The sequence below is a fragment of the Amblyomma maculatum genome, chromosome 1 (genome assembly GCF_055883805.1).
Source record: "Amblyomma maculatum isolate TAMU_Amacu chromosome 1, ASM5588380v1, whole genome shotgun sequence".
Classification (NCBI taxonomy): domain Eukaryota; kingdom Metazoa; phylum Arthropoda; class Arachnida; order Ixodida; family Ixodidae; genus Amblyomma; species Amblyomma maculatum.
In genome coordinates this window covers 38,511,594-38,527,091 of record NC_139344.1, presented here as the reverse complement: position 1 = coordinate 38,527,091, position 15,498 = coordinate 38,511,594, and the positions used below count along the sequence as shown (strand labels likewise).

General features: G+C 44.9%; 1 long non-coding RNA gene across 1 annotated transcript; it reads right to left on the bottom strand.

Annotated features, from left to right (window-relative positions):
• Positions 1–6,769: 6,769 nt before the first annotated feature.
• Positions 6,770–11,011, bottom strand: LOC146202158 (uncharacterized). The gene is made up of 3 exons (XR_014703654.1): positions 10,545–11,011; positions 9,389–9,793; positions 6,770–8,682 (listed from the first exon to the last, which is right to left on the bottom strand). It is a non-coding gene; the product is annotated as an uncharacterized LOC146202158 (long non-coding RNA).
• Between the last annotated feature and the right edge of the window lie 4,487 nt (positions 11,012–15,498).

The following is a 15,498-nucleotide window of genomic DNA, read 5'->3' as shown; positions in this document are numbered from 1 at the left end:
GCAACCACATCTTAATATATGCGATTATTACCTTTCCTTATCCATCTCAATCACATATATTCATCGCGATGATTGATAGCGTCCAAAACGCTTTGAAGTATGCATGCACAAAAAGTTCCCTGAAGATCGCGAAGAGAAAAATTGAAAATTCCATATCAAACGCGCCATGCCCCTTGAAACCTTTCGCATAGATCTTTGTTAGAAATTAAACTACTGCGTATGCCGTCTCTACAACACAGGCGGAACTTTATATCAAAGGACAAAGCAGCACATTGCTCTTAAGCAATGCAAATCGCTAAGGGAAGAAGATTCAGCGCACACTGGAAGCCTTACAAGCATAACGTTGGAAGTCCTACTGTGAAACTCCTGATCTGCAGGAGCATTTGCCGCACGTTTGCAATGACGCTCGATTGGGTCTTGTGGAAAACCAGTTTCCTCCCCCTTCGCCGCGACCACTCACCACCACTCCAGCGAGCATCGTGGCAGCGCCGGCTCTGAGAGGACGGAAATACCTCCCCTTGGGGGAAGGAGAATCAACGATGGATGCGCCACCAAGACCCCTACGCGGATTCCCGCGAGACGAAGAGAGAGAGCTTCTGGATCCAGCCGGCAACGCTAGCGGTCGTGTCCCGCCGCCTCTCCCGGCAAATGCCGGGGGATAGCGAAGATGCACACGGGAGGACCCGCCGTGCACGACCGCCCGTCTTCTGGTTCCCAACGGCGAAGCGACCGGTAAATACCGCACGCTCTTGCCGCCTCCCGCGGCTAACGCTGTGGGGTGGTTTTGTCCGAATTAGAATGCGGCGAGCACGGGAGATCCCAGCCGCCATACTCAGGGCGCGTGCGAATGTCCGCCGTCGAAGTCCCACCCCTATTCCCCAGCCGGTGAGTTAGGAGTCCTTCTTACGTAGCCTTGCCCTTCCAAGGAAAACCTTGTTGATGTATAGCTAGCCTGCATGCTCTGTATTATTTGCAAGTGCAATAAATAGCATTCGAGTCCTAACGTTGTGTCGTCCCCGTCCTTTGTCCCTTTGTTCCCCTCCGCGGGTCGCTAGCGAGAATGCTGCATCCGCGGAGTAGGAGCGGGACGGAAGACCGTTCCCCCGCTAAACCCCACATTAGCGCCCCACGTTGGGCGCCAGTTGTGGGGGTTCTTACTAGGCTGTCGAGCCTCTTCTGAGGTTTAGGCCTCAGACACCGAGCTACCGCGATCGCACACCACGGCAGCCGTTCTCACGGCCACAAAGTGGTAATGCGAAGTACGACACAACACATAAGAGAACTTTGCCCGGGACCAGATATTTATTGGGTCTTTCCAAAAGAACGCTGGTGATGAACTTGCTGGCGACCCTATCCTTTTGGATGGGTCCTGACAGTTAGAAGGGCAAGATGGCGACAACAAAGAAGTGGAGCGGGGAGGTATTTACCTTGCGTCCTTCCGTTGTCGCGGTTCCCGCCGATCTCGGCGCATCTTGCCCTTTGTCCTTTTTCGGCCAATGAGCGTCGCGTCTGCGACGCCTAGCGGTGTACTCCTGCGCCCGGCGAGGGAAGAGGGAAACGCGGCGCTATCGAGCAGCCCGTTTGGGTTACTCATCCTCGGACGAGAAGGAATACTTTTGTCCCCTTCATCCTCCGCGGCGCGCGGTGTTTCGGAGCATGCGCGGTTCTCCACGATCGCTATCTTTCAAACATCCCCTCAACAGCTGCATCCATTAAAATCTGTCGCACTCCACTAAACACGTAGTCAGGCCGAGTTAGCCAAAGAATTATGTGCAAGGTAGCAGGTAATCACAGAAAACTATCGATAAAGCTATCGATGCTAACGATAGTTGGGTCACTATCGAGCTAATGATGGTAAAAAAAAAACTCCATAGTATAATCATTATCATCATTATCAGCCTGAATATACCCACTGCAGGGCGAAGGCCTCTACCATATTTCTCCACTTAATCCGGTTCTGTGCTAGCTGCATCCACTTGACCCCTGCGAACTTCTTAATCTCATCCGCCCACCTAACTTTCTGCCGCCCCCTGCTACGCTTTCCTTGGATAGTATAATATCGGTAGTAATTTTGATAGGGCTATCGATAGCATAAAATGAACAACGTGAACTCACAGCATTGCCGCAGTTTACGATTCACCAAGACCAGCAGGTGTACAGTCGTGTTGAAAAAAGATTAGCACTATAGTGACGCTTTTCCGGAGCGGCCGACAACAACGCTTGGCGCATCGGTTACGAACGCGCAATTTTTGCGCCTCTGGTGACGTCATTGCGTTAATCTTATTTCAACACAACTGTACCCCAGGTAGAGCTGCTGTATAAAGTGTAAAGTATCGCGAATGTCCTATTCGTGTTGACAACAGCGACCTGAGACGCACTGTTTGGCCGTCACCCCTGAGATTTTGACAAGGCCTGCGCACCCCGGCAGCCGACGTCACGACAGGCGAATGAGTGATAAAGTACCAGCAAATGAAGGTGCGAGCGTGGATCTGAGTCGAGTCAAGTGCTGTCCTCTCGCCTCTTTACCCAAGCCCGTACGAGCAGATTCATTGCCTAATCCTTTATCGCTCATTCGCTCGTCATGACGTTCGCTGATGGGATAGAAGATGATGTAACGGCCTTGTTAGAATCTCGGTGGTGACTGTTTGGCACACCTGCTTCTGATCCAAAATTGGTCGGAATTAACACTTCAGCGCGTATGCTTGACGAGATCCGTGCTTTGTGTAGTATAGCGGCTACTTTCAGAACAGTAGCAACGGCCGGTTGTGCCAGGTAAGCTTGTGGAGAACGTTCAGCGTCACGATGGAGATGATGTATACATATAGATTACGATATACTGGTAATTGCCAATTCTTGGGAACTCGTACAAGCGCTGTTCAAAACTGGTTCTAGTTTCTTCGCTGAAATTTTAGCCTGTGTTGTTCTGGTACGTCTCAACCTTACGAGATTCCTCAAAAAAGGAGGAATCGACACTTATAATGCAGTTTTAATTATTTTGTTATAGATGTGGCTGGTGGCAAGCTAATGCATGTTATGTGGACACAGGTGAACTAAGCAATAAAAAAATATATCGATACAACAGTAGTGGCGCGTGATAGGCTATTTTTTTGTTTTACTTTTTTCTTTAGGCCCCAATCTACTGTAACGGCATTAAGTCCATCGATACATAAGTGGTGCTGGAGAGGCTTCTCTGTCTCATTCTAATTTTTCTATGTGTAAGAAACGTCATGAGAAGCATGTGTACATTAAAAGTCACAACGTGGTCGCCTTCTACGAGCTTGATGGCTTGCGCAGTAAAGAAATTCATCGCAGAGTTAAAAGCTTTATTGCATTTGCCAAACATTCTTCATAAACTACGTGAAATGGGAATCGTTGATAGTATGTTGTGGCAAATATTTTGATAATATCACTGTCCAGAAACTGCATAATTATTCACACCACTCTTGGTTGTAAAACTACCGATTATAGTATCGATAATTACACTATCGATAGTGACACTATCTATACCACTAACCATTGCACTATTGATAGTACCATAGATAGTATCAGCGAGAGTTGATTGATTGCAGTACTATGGATAGTTTTTTACACTACCGATAGTTCAAGAAAAAACTAGCGATACTATAGATAGGCAATTTAGCGAGAGCTTTAGATCCTTAGTAGCAGGCCCAGTGACCCCACCCGCAAAGCCTCAGTACAGCGATGTTCCTCGTCCTCCAGTATCACAGATGGCTTATCTATGGAGAACTTGGTGCCGCGCTGTTACTGTAGAAATTTATAATGGGTCCCAGCCTGCACTAATAAACCTGGGCCATGTGACTCGACGTGTTTTTTTTAGAGTGCAGCTGTACTCTTCGCCCTGAAACTCCCAACGGCATTCCCTTGCTCGTTTCACCTTGAGCCGTCGGAGCAAGAATATAGCCCGGGCGCTCTTTTCCACACCACTGCCCTATTTTCGTCTTTCTAGTCCGTAGCACTACTAGGGGCCACCAAACCATCGTCTCGATCGTGGGCACGGAGGTTCTCCTATGTGGTATCACGTGGCTAGGCGGGGGGCTAACAAATGCTTCGCCGGCGCTTGGTTTCAGGCACAGCCGTTCAATAGAGACGTGCACCGCCATAGAGCCGCCATGGCTCAGGATAGCCATGCCTGAGGGGCGTGCCGATAGGAGTGTGTGAACGCTTTGGCGCAGGTGTCAGGCTGAGTCTGATCATCCAGCCGATATGCTATAGCTCGCCGAGAAACGAAGAGCTAGAAGCTCGCATAGAGAAGAAACGCCTGTATGACCGCTCAACCATGCTTAACAGAGCTTACTCTCCGGTGACCAGGGCCCGCTTGCACGATAAAGTCCGAGCTAAGTCGAGACTTAAACAGTGTCTTTAGTAAGACCAGACTTTTTCAAGACCGGAGTTATTCAGGGCTGTCTTAACATACCCATAGAGACAGTGGATACCTAGTTTGAGGACAGCGGGTACCTATACATGGGAAATCTTGGCCCCTGCTTAGGGAACGCGCCGTGCCACCTGACGGTGCTTTCATTCTGTCACGGCGTGGTGAGGGCAGTGAGGGTGAAAAACTTTATTGAAGAAAAAAAAAAAAGAAAGAGTGCAGGTCAAGGGTCCTTTCAATGAGTGGAATGCCTAGTATGGGAGGCCACTGGACAAAGCTATCACCATTGCCCGTTGGCCAGGGCCAGTTGGGACTCTAGCGATGAGCAGCTAAGCAAGGCCGCCTCCAAAGTCGAATTTTCATGCATGTCTAATTTCTTAGGAGGCATGATGCGAGCGCACGTTAAAGCGTGCTGCAGTCGTTGCTGCCTAAAACAGAGCTCAACTTCGCATGCATATGACGCGACGTTCACGTCTTAAGCAGCAGAAATTGTAGCCGTCGTGCGTGCTTCATTGGCAATCAGAATGTTCATTCTAGCAATGACAATTAAAATGTTGAGCCGCTAGTTTTTCTCAAGCATTTGCCTCATTTTGTTGAATTACCACGTCTTTGCTTGGGTAATTTTTTTTTCCTCTCATAAAATGCGTACAGGAACGCGCCACGCCCTTCCACAACACGTTTTCGGGATGACTTCAAAAAGCCTCCTAGGGCAGCGGTTATATGCATTTGGGTAAGCAGCGTAAGTACGTGCGCGTACTGATGCTGGTGTGTAAGGTGGGGGGGCAGACAGGCCGCGGATATCAGACTTGTACGTAGCAGTGCTGTTAGGAAGCTTTAATTAACTGCAGTCCTCAAAAGCAAGTATTGTGCTGACGTCAGTGCCGGTTGAATCGCTACTGAGGCATATTGGAATCGACCAGTTACATTTAGACGCTGTCCTAACAGCTATCAAAAGCTGAGAGTTGTCCCCCACAATTTTAGAGCACTCTACGCACTGCAGCTACAATTGAGGTTATGTGCGCCGCAAATGTGACCTAAAATCAGGTTGTGACAAAAGATGCCGTATTGCAAGGCTCACAGAATTTCGACCTTTTCTCTAAAGGTCGCTCATTCACGGATCGTGCGTTTTATCTCGACGCAAGATTTACCAATCATGCATTTTATCTTGACGCGAGACTGTCGGGTCGCTCATTCACCAATATCAATCCAATATTCAATATCATTCCGTTTTTAGAAAACGCCTCACTAGCTGCCACGCTCACACATTCCAATTTTTGGAGCCGTCACCACATCCTTTCTTCGACACGGTTTCCTTACCCACTGCTGGCACAGGCTCGTCGCTCGGAACGTTGCCTGTAAACCTATTTACCAGCGGTATACAAAACGGACCGCAATAGCACTAAAAGAATAACTTGCGCTTAGCAGCGGCACAGGTTGGAACACATGCCTGCAACACCCCTGAATAGAAAACAGGGACGTATTGACGAACTTCAAGATATGCGGTTTTCGTTTTAGAGGGGCTTCGCGAAAAAATCTATACGATTGAAATATGCTTGTTAATCTATCCGTCTTCCGAAAAGTTGATTTGAATTTGTGACTAGTGTAAAAATACCAAATGTACCGTTAATTTCTCAATCACCTTACTTTGAATGCTTCCACGCTTCACCGTGATCGCGTGGACCATGCAGTGAAGTATTCTCAAAACACGACGGGGCCGTTTCGTAAAGAGGGCCTTTGCGACGGTGTGCCCAATAAAGCGCTTTACGAAAACCGAGAATAACGTCGTTCTCAATACGCTTTCATTTAAAAAGCAGACAAAATCGCGCAAGTCCACGTCAGGTACAAATGGTTTCTGTCAATTTATTCAGGCCCCTTAAATAAATAATGCTTTCTTATAAAGCGCAGATTTTTCTGGATTCTTAAAGGCTGATATAGGTATATGGAAGTTTACTGCATTCTGCCACGATATGACAGCTCCCACTAGTTTTATGCAGGGCCTTATTGAAAAAAAATTGTATGTCCAAAGCTGTGTAACATTTGTAATGTACTTTTAGTTCTGGTGTATGCCTATGCACAATATCAGTCATGTGCAAATGTTAGGCAGCAATGACAAAATTTTATTTTTATTAATTTTTATTATTTTTGCACCAGTTTGTAGAATATTTATTCTAATGCATTCTTCCCCACAAATGTTCTCGATTTGTATATCAAAATGTCAGTACTCCACACCCCAATTTCTGAAACACAAATGAACACAAATATGTTACAGTATTGTTGACAAATACAGCTGTTCATATGACTACAGCAGTTGCCACCATGACAGTAATGTGGTATACTTGTGCAACCACAGCATTTGCTCTCACCGTTTTTTCCTGCTGATAAACAAAAACGACCAAGTACTTTTCTTCCAGTCATATAATTCTGGCCTGTTCTGGGTGTTGGATGTGCACAGGTTACGAGTGGTATTGCGACCATATACAGATATGCAAGATCGGTAGCCCTTGAGGTGATTTAATGCAAGCATGTGACCAGCACCAGCACGACATTGAGCAAAATCATTTGCACATACTGTTCTCGCAGCATACAATTGAGGAAATGGTGGCCCACATTGGCAAGAAATATTATCATACAAGCAAAACAACATATACTTGAGAAAAGTACAAAATGACAGTTGTAGATGCCTTACACACACCAGACATGCTGATATTTGTTCTGCAGGTCCCGCTACATAGTGAGCAGCAGAGAATAAATAACAAACAACAGTTTGTAAGGGTTACAGGTATTGGTCTCAAAGGGTGGAATTAATACTTTTGAAGCACTTGCAAGAGTATAATGCAGAAAAGCTTAGTTGACATAAAAACTTGACACAACAAAACATGTACATGATTTGAATCACGGTGGGTGAGGAGTGCTACAAAAGGCTATAAACATTTTAATATGAGGTTAACCAAAATGTTGTTGAATATTGTACCTGCAAATAATAAGACAGTTTTCTGTGGCCCTATATATACTCTTCAGTTGTCACAACTGTAATTGCAATGTAAGCACTGCCAATAATACAGGTGTGATCATTGAAAGTTGATGGCAAAATTACTCGTTACACTTTGAGCAGGTAGTTGGCATTTTATTTTTATGCCACATGGCTCGTCTGAGCATTGCTGCCATGGATGCCATAAGAGACAATTTATACAAAACCTGGGGCTGTGAACACCTACCACAATATGGTAGACCGCGCTTCTACTTTTGCATATGTTCACTAAGTCTCCCAGAGTTTACCATCGCACTCTGATGCCATGCAAGTATTTGACAAAATGGCAATCTTTGAGTGATGGAAAAACATATTGCATGTTTAACAATTTACTGCACAGACTGTAACAAAATATATATTGTATGTATTAAAATAACAAATTCACAGCTTAAAAACATATCTGTAATCTGTTAAGTACCATACTTTACCACATTGAACCTACTCTTGGTGTAACCGATGTTAAGGTTACGCTTGGTTTCATTTATTGGGCTTAACATCCCACAGTGACTCAAGCTATGAGAGATGCAGTGGTGGAGAGGTAGGGAAATTTCGACCACCTCGGATCTTTTAACAATCACTGACATTGCACAGCAGACGGGGGCCTATGTTTTTGCCTCCATCGAAATGTGGCCACCATGGCCAGGATTCAATCCTTCATCTTCGGGTGCAGTAGTCGAGCACCCTAACCACTGTAACTCCACTGCAGGTAGACATTAAGCTTAGTGTTCAAATATAATCTCCTGTTTACATGTCTCGAATTGGATGTTACAACCAAAATGAAGTAAAAAGGAGATGTTTATGCTCCATCTGTTATGCTCTATATGTACTGCAATGTTAAACAGCTCAACAGCAAATACTTCAATGCACACTCTTGCGTAGGCTTCAGGATGTCAATACAAGACTGACGTAGCACATAATAAAATAAGCACATTTGCATAGTTATCCGGTCATGAGTCGTCTCCCAGTGAAAACATTAAACTGAGTGACTAGCACAGGCATAATTTATTTCACATAACTGTACTTAAAGCAGGATAAATTTTGCTGCACCATGCCTTTGCACAGCATAAATCTATAACCCCAGTGAGGATAAGCATGTACAGACACTTCATCTTGCACTTCCATGTGCTTGCCTATGCTGCATGCATACTCCTGGGACACGTTGTGGAGTTAGCACCTCGTCATGATGCTGGTCCACACATGGTCCAGTGACATGTGCTGCTGATCATGGAGGGAATGGAAGCAGCGTTTCAGCTGCCCTATTGTCCTACAAAAAAAAAACAAAAAAAAAACATCGTGAGTGGGCTATGCAATGCCACTATAAAGTTGGTGACGCGAGTAACGCAAGTTGCTGCAGTAAAAGTGAATGCATATGCAGAATAATAAAAATTTTCTCTCCATCATGATGCATTTCAAATAACGCCACATCTGCTCTGAGTAACCTGTGGTTTATGGAACTGACAGCTTCGTAATATGCTGTAAATGGAATGTATGCTTTGAGCATTTGTTCTTCCAGGCTATCACACAACCTGTAAACGTGTCCGGTGCAATGTAATGCAGTAAATACCCTTGCACCATTAATGAATGGAAATATTTCAATACCTTCATTTAAGGAAATATATATCATGCTCAAATGACACAATAATGCTATGATTTTTGAACAAATCTAATTGCTAAGTAAATATTGATATGTGTCACTCAACAAATGTAACTTGACTGACACCCAACCATAATTTGTTTGTTTGCTGAAAAGCTTCCCCCCCCCTCCCCACAGGCCTGGCCAAAGTTATTTGACTTCAGTGTTATTTAACTAGTAAACAAATGCGACATCAAAGTTAATTTCTTCCAGCATACATTGTTCGCTCAACAACACTTGCAACTGTACCAAGCTGTTCGAACAACACGGACATCCACAACCGGTCAGTGTCCGGGATACCATGCAATCCAATATTTAGAATGTGCTGCACACCTACCTTTCAATCACTGCTCTGGTGGTGCCGTGAGCTGCGCTGTATCGCTTTTTGTCGCACATGTCCGCATTCTGGAGCCAAAGTCTGCATGGATAGCCACTGCAGCAGGATGCCGGTGTAAGTGCCCGGTTTGAAGAGCTGAGCGAGGGCGCTGTATGTGAGCACTCGTGCGTCATATGTGCTACCGGGCCACTTTGCGACCACATCGAGGATCTGGCACTTGCTGTCCACCACAAGCTGCACGATGATGGAGTGGTAGAAATGCCTATTTATATGTACGCTCCCTCATACAGCACATGGGCCTGGATCTTGACATGAGTGGCATCGATGGCACCCACGATGCCAGGGAAACCTCCAGCAGCACAGAAGTCGCTCATGCAGCCCGGCAGCTCATCCTGGGATGGCCAGCTGTAAAGCAGGAAGCCTATATCACTTCTGGTGCGCATATTCATCAGTTACAGTTGCAGGTAATCATGTGGCGGCACAAAACCGAGATTGAATTCCACGCTGATGCTATTGCGTAGCAAGACTTGTTGTCCCTTACTCCATCGGTGACATGCCGATGGGGCTCTGAAGAAGATGCAGTGCAGAGCACATGCCCTAAGTGTCCAAGGCCAGCTGTCGAGATGGATCTTCGCCACATTTTATGGACATGCCCAGGAATGCAGCCGTCAAGAATAAGACGACTACAAGAAGTTGGATCGGCTGTCGGCTACAAAGGAGGAACATTTACACTTGTGGCTAATGGACAAATTAAGAGCCGGAGCTTGCTCCGATTCCTTGAAGAAAATAGACTGCATGATTCCCTTTAAGTTAAAAGACAGCCTCATTCTATGCCACATGGCAAGCCTTCAAAAAAAAAAAAAAAAACTTGTCGCAGACCCAGTATGATGCAAACACCGTCACGGTGCGCAATCGGCACCGTTGTGCTCGATCAAGGCAATAAACGCTTATGACCGTAATAGGTGAAAAAATAAACGTTCCTGAAAATATTGCTTCGCTGTCGCTAACGTCCGCTTATGGGCCCTGTATATCACAACAACCGCTAAATAAAGGTATACGATTTAAGCACTTTCTTCTATTTCTTCCTGCCTTGACTCTACTGGTCAAGAAACATCACAATAGGCAAAATCGGTGAAATGACAACGGCGGCTCTTACCGTGTCCAGGCTGCGGCGTTCCGTTTCAGTGCGACAACGACTCTTCTTACTGCCCGGCTTGCCGTCGACTCGTCCACGCCGACCGGTTCACTAGCCTTTATGAGAAAGCCGCCGGTAGCAAAAACTTCAACGCCAGAAGCACCAGGCAGTATGAAGTTAACGCATGACTGCGATGAGTCGGGGTCGGTTAACGGATGCTGACCCTGCCGAAGCGAGATCGCAGGTGCAGTTCAAACTCGCAGGGATATTTCCTGTCCCTGAAAGCACGTTCACGACACAAGTGGAGATCTGCAAAGGGCAGCACGCGATACTGACGCTCCGCAGGCATTCGACGAACGAGAAAACGTGAGCGAACGCACACCACGCCGATCAACACACAACGAGTGACCATCTGTTTAGTTTTACGGCCTCCCAAAACATGACGACGGGATTTAGTGCAGTTTCAGTTATTTTGTAAAGCTGCCGAGAAGCGGCGCGCACATCCTTATTTGACAAAAGAACGCAAGAAAGGCAAGGGTGTTAAAACAAAAACAAAAACGCGTATATAAGCGTCAAGCCAAGCCGCTACTTCTATGGCGTTGCCACCTCTCGGTGAAATATTGCGGCAAACGTCGTGACTGTCCAGCTCGTTCATAGGCTTTGTGCAGGCATCAAGTCTATCTCGGTTGGCTCTGTATGTCCCTATGGCCAGCGTTCTTAGCTTAGATTTCCCTACGGCTTAAGTCGCTTGCACAAAACGTTCAGTGCGCGTTTAAGACTGCGGTTAAGACGGAGCTTAAAGACAGCGTTCAGGCAGTCTTAACTGCGAACTTTATTAAGATTCAAAATGGCTGCAGTGCGGCTGCTACGGCTGGATACACATGATCACGACCTACTGTCGTGCACATGATAGACCCCTTCGAGCGTGGAAAACGTGCAACTAAGTTTTTCTGTACCCCTTCGTGTTGATGCAGAGGTGACAGGCGTCCTCTCGGAGTTGTTTAGTGACTGGAAACTTTGTGTCGACGTTCTTCCGTTGCTCTTTGGACTGCCATGCGAGTCGCGCTGGCTTCGTCGGCTTGAGGTGAGCTTGAACATTTTCGCCATTCTTTTGCGCGGGTGCTTTGCTATGATAGCAGCTATGATACGTCTCTCGTGTATTAAACGGTGAATGCAGTAAAAAAAAATAATAATAATAATAGCACGCGGAACGTTGTGATGCTCTTCATCACCGTTTTGTTTGTGCTATGATACCGGGCGATGCAGAATAATTAATTGATGGTGCGTTTCCGAAGCCATTTCTTGGTTGCCGTATTTGTCGTCGTAGTTGTTGCGACGCACATTTTTTTTTTCCGTTTTCCCTGTTGTGTGTACTGGCACCGTATATCCCACGGCTAAACGCGGCACGAGCTGCCGGTTTCAAACCTCGCATGAGTCTCGCTTGCTAATCGCCTCATTCTTTCCGCTCAGTGTGTAAAATGGGGCATGCAGCTCAAACATGCGTTCGTACCGCTACACGTAGGTTCCAAATCAAGAGCAATTGAAACGTGTGTCACAAGTGAAACACGTACGTCTTGTTTCCAGCCGTCATTCTCCGGAGGATGGGCCTGGCGTGAATACATCAAAGCTTTGGGAGGCTTCCAACGCGTCGTGGGCGCCATCCATTGCACTCTCTTCAAGATCCTAGTGCTGGGCTGCCTCTGAGAGCGTGCACAAACCAACTGATCGTCTTCGCATTAGTGCTTCAGTGATTTTGCGCTGTTCAAACAGCGCTTGTTCTTCCATCTCAGGTAGCAGCTCGCAAGTAGCCCGTTGATGGGTGGATGTTTATACGTCCCCGCTGCTTTTGGTGTGAACGCTGTGTGCTTATTGTGTGGAGCCCTTCACAGCGTCACCAGAAGTGAGACTAGCTGCAGATTGTTTTGATTGCTCATGTGTGCTTGGTATCAGCACTATGTGTCCAGTGTGTGCAACTTGGATCTTCACAGTGCCGCTAGAGAAGTGAGACCCGTTGCACCTGTGCTGTTGGTGTCAGCCTTGTCAGCTTTGTGTAGTGCCGAAACATTCAGTGTCAACACATGTGAAGCTGCAGCTGCCAATGTTGGACTTCAAACATATCTAGCAAACCTTAAAGGTTGCTGTATCAGGCTCCAGCATATTTAAGCACTCACTTTTGTGGAGACAATTGGTGCAGTCCTGACCGGCCTGCTTTTAAAGTGTAACTCACAAGAATGCAGATGTTTGCAAAGTGTTTGTGCAATCAAAAAAGCAATTGCATTCATTTATAGCAAAGTATCAATACACTGTTTAAAATGTATTACTGCATTTGCAACTTTTGGAACCCTTTCATTATCCCACACAGTTCACATACTCATATTCCTGTATCCAATGTGAGCAATGTGTTTTGAATACTGATACTACCTGTTGCTGCAAGCAGGTACGTTATGTGTTTGCCAAGAATGTGAGAGATGTTTCCAACTCCCTTGAATATTCTGTCCCCTGTCTCGAAGACCTTTTTTCAGGCTGCATTACCACGATAAAAAATGTGCTGTAGCAAAATCCAGCTCTGAACCATGGCTTGTCCTTTATGCATTATTTATTTATGTATTATGTTACTGTGAAAGCTACTGTGGCAATCAGCAAAAGACGCTAAAGACGCAGGCACAAAAGTTAAACTTATCTGTGACAAACTGACAGTAAATGGTGTAGCCTGTACCTGGAACATGGAAACTAACAGTCGTGTTAAGCTGAGCAGCACTCGCGGCAGCTCATGTGATAAAGACCATTGACAAATATTCAATAAGGAACTCAATTTGCTAAATGTTAATGCCCACAGTATTGTTAATAAGCCTGAACTATTCGAATTTTTGTCAGTGTTGCACGAACCGCACTTAATTGCTGGCACAGAAACTTGGTTGCACGACGACGTACAGAACACTGAAAACCGTCTCATCTTTATTTGCCGTTGGCTCAGGCTTTTGCAGATAGTAGCATCACAATATTTTACATGACAAACTACAATCGGTTAAGGCTCATGATCTTTTTAAATTGCTTAGTTTTTCTTTAGGTTATTGAGCAGGCTGAGTGCATGGAAACAATGTGCACAACAGGCTATTTTGCTAAGATTTGTATCACGATATATTAATTGTTTATACACATTTCCTTGTGGTTGTGCTATGCCGCACTTCACTTCCAAATGGTCATAATTGAAATATTTATGTGAATCACAAAAGGCCAACAATTGAGTGTAATGATTGCAATATGCCAAGTTTGAAAGCATTTTGTTCCAACACATTACTGCTTACAAAAATTTAAATATTTCAGCAGAGAAATAGCTCGATTGTGGTACAGCAGAACAAAATTGCATACTGTTCGTCACGTCAGCTCTATAGCGCAGTGTCGTCACTTGTCTAGCATCTTAATCTTTGCTTTTGCTGTTAAGTGAAAGCCTCCAACAAAGCCTCCAGGCATGAGTATTGGTTTCACCGCGCTAACACATGGTGTTAGCGCGGTGTTTGTCTTTTCTGTCGTTCAATGTGTTAGCGCGGTGAAACCAATATGAATAACCAACTAGGCCCAATTCTCGCCATTCGAGGCATGAGGTTTTCAGTGGTTTTCAGCCTCCAGGCAGAGGTTTTCAATACCTTTAATGATTACAGCAGACAAAGTAGGTCACGGTCACAACACCCAGCACCAATAAATGGTTGCTGACGTGTTTATGCACTCTCCTTCGTACCTGATTTCATTAGGGACGTTAAATACCGTTAATGAAAGTATGTTCTTTGTCCTTGCTAATATCCGACCACTGTGGTTCTTTAACTGCATGTGCACTAGCAGCTCATATAGACAATGGTTAACCTATTATTTGAAAGTAGATGGGATGCTACAATTTTAATGGGGTGTTTGGCTGGGTTTAAACGAAACTTCAGGGAAAAAAAAAGGGGGGGGGGGGAACATGCCCACCAATATGGTATACAGAGAAATACCGTAAAGCAGTCTTTTAGGCCCCCTTCTTTTTTTTCTCTACATTAATGATCTTGTTTCCATAGATTCATCTGCAAAACCCATTATTTACGATGATGATACAAGTCTGTTTTTCTCTATGACTCGGGCATAGAGCTATCCAGTCGGGCTAACATAACCCTGGAAAAAAACTGAACACTGGGCGTGTCAAAACAGACTAAAACTCACTGACAATAAAACGAAAGCAGTTCTCTTCCATCCCAGAAATAAAGCAATCGAGCTTTATCAATACACTCAGTGGCGCTAAAATAGAAATTGCTCACTCTGTGAAAACGTTAGGCGTGTACTTCTCAGGGCACATGACATGGGATGTTCACACAGAATATTTAGTCAACAAACTACTACACACAATAGGTTCTCTACGCCGACATTTCCCAGTATTTCCACTTAGCATTAACATTATGCTTTATAATTCACTCTTTTCGTCAGTTCTGAACTACTACTTGCTAGTATGGGCAACAACAACAGCAGAAAAACGTACAATAAGAAATATTGCTAAAGCTTCTTACCTCGAACATACAGGACCAATATTTAAGCAGCTAAAAATGGGTAAAGTAACATCTTTGTATACCTACAGGCTTTTGTGATTATATAAACAAGACATCAATAAAAAGGACAACACACTAACACTCATAGTAGCGCTTCAAGACAACACACACTTACGACACCCGTAACCCGGAGCATTGGCACGTTACAGTATGCCGGACGAACTATGTCAAGCAGATGCTTCGCTTCATGCTTCCTACCATATTAAATCAATAATTTCCTTATAGTGGTCAAGATTTCTCTCTTCCTCCCATTAAATTAATCCGTAAAATGTTTCTATGAATACATATTTTTAAATTAAGTGTTCTATCTTGCAGCATGTCTCTGTATTATTTTCATGTATTTTTCCTAATTTACCTTGTGCTTTTTTATAATCTAATTATTTCTCCATTCATTATTTATTCAT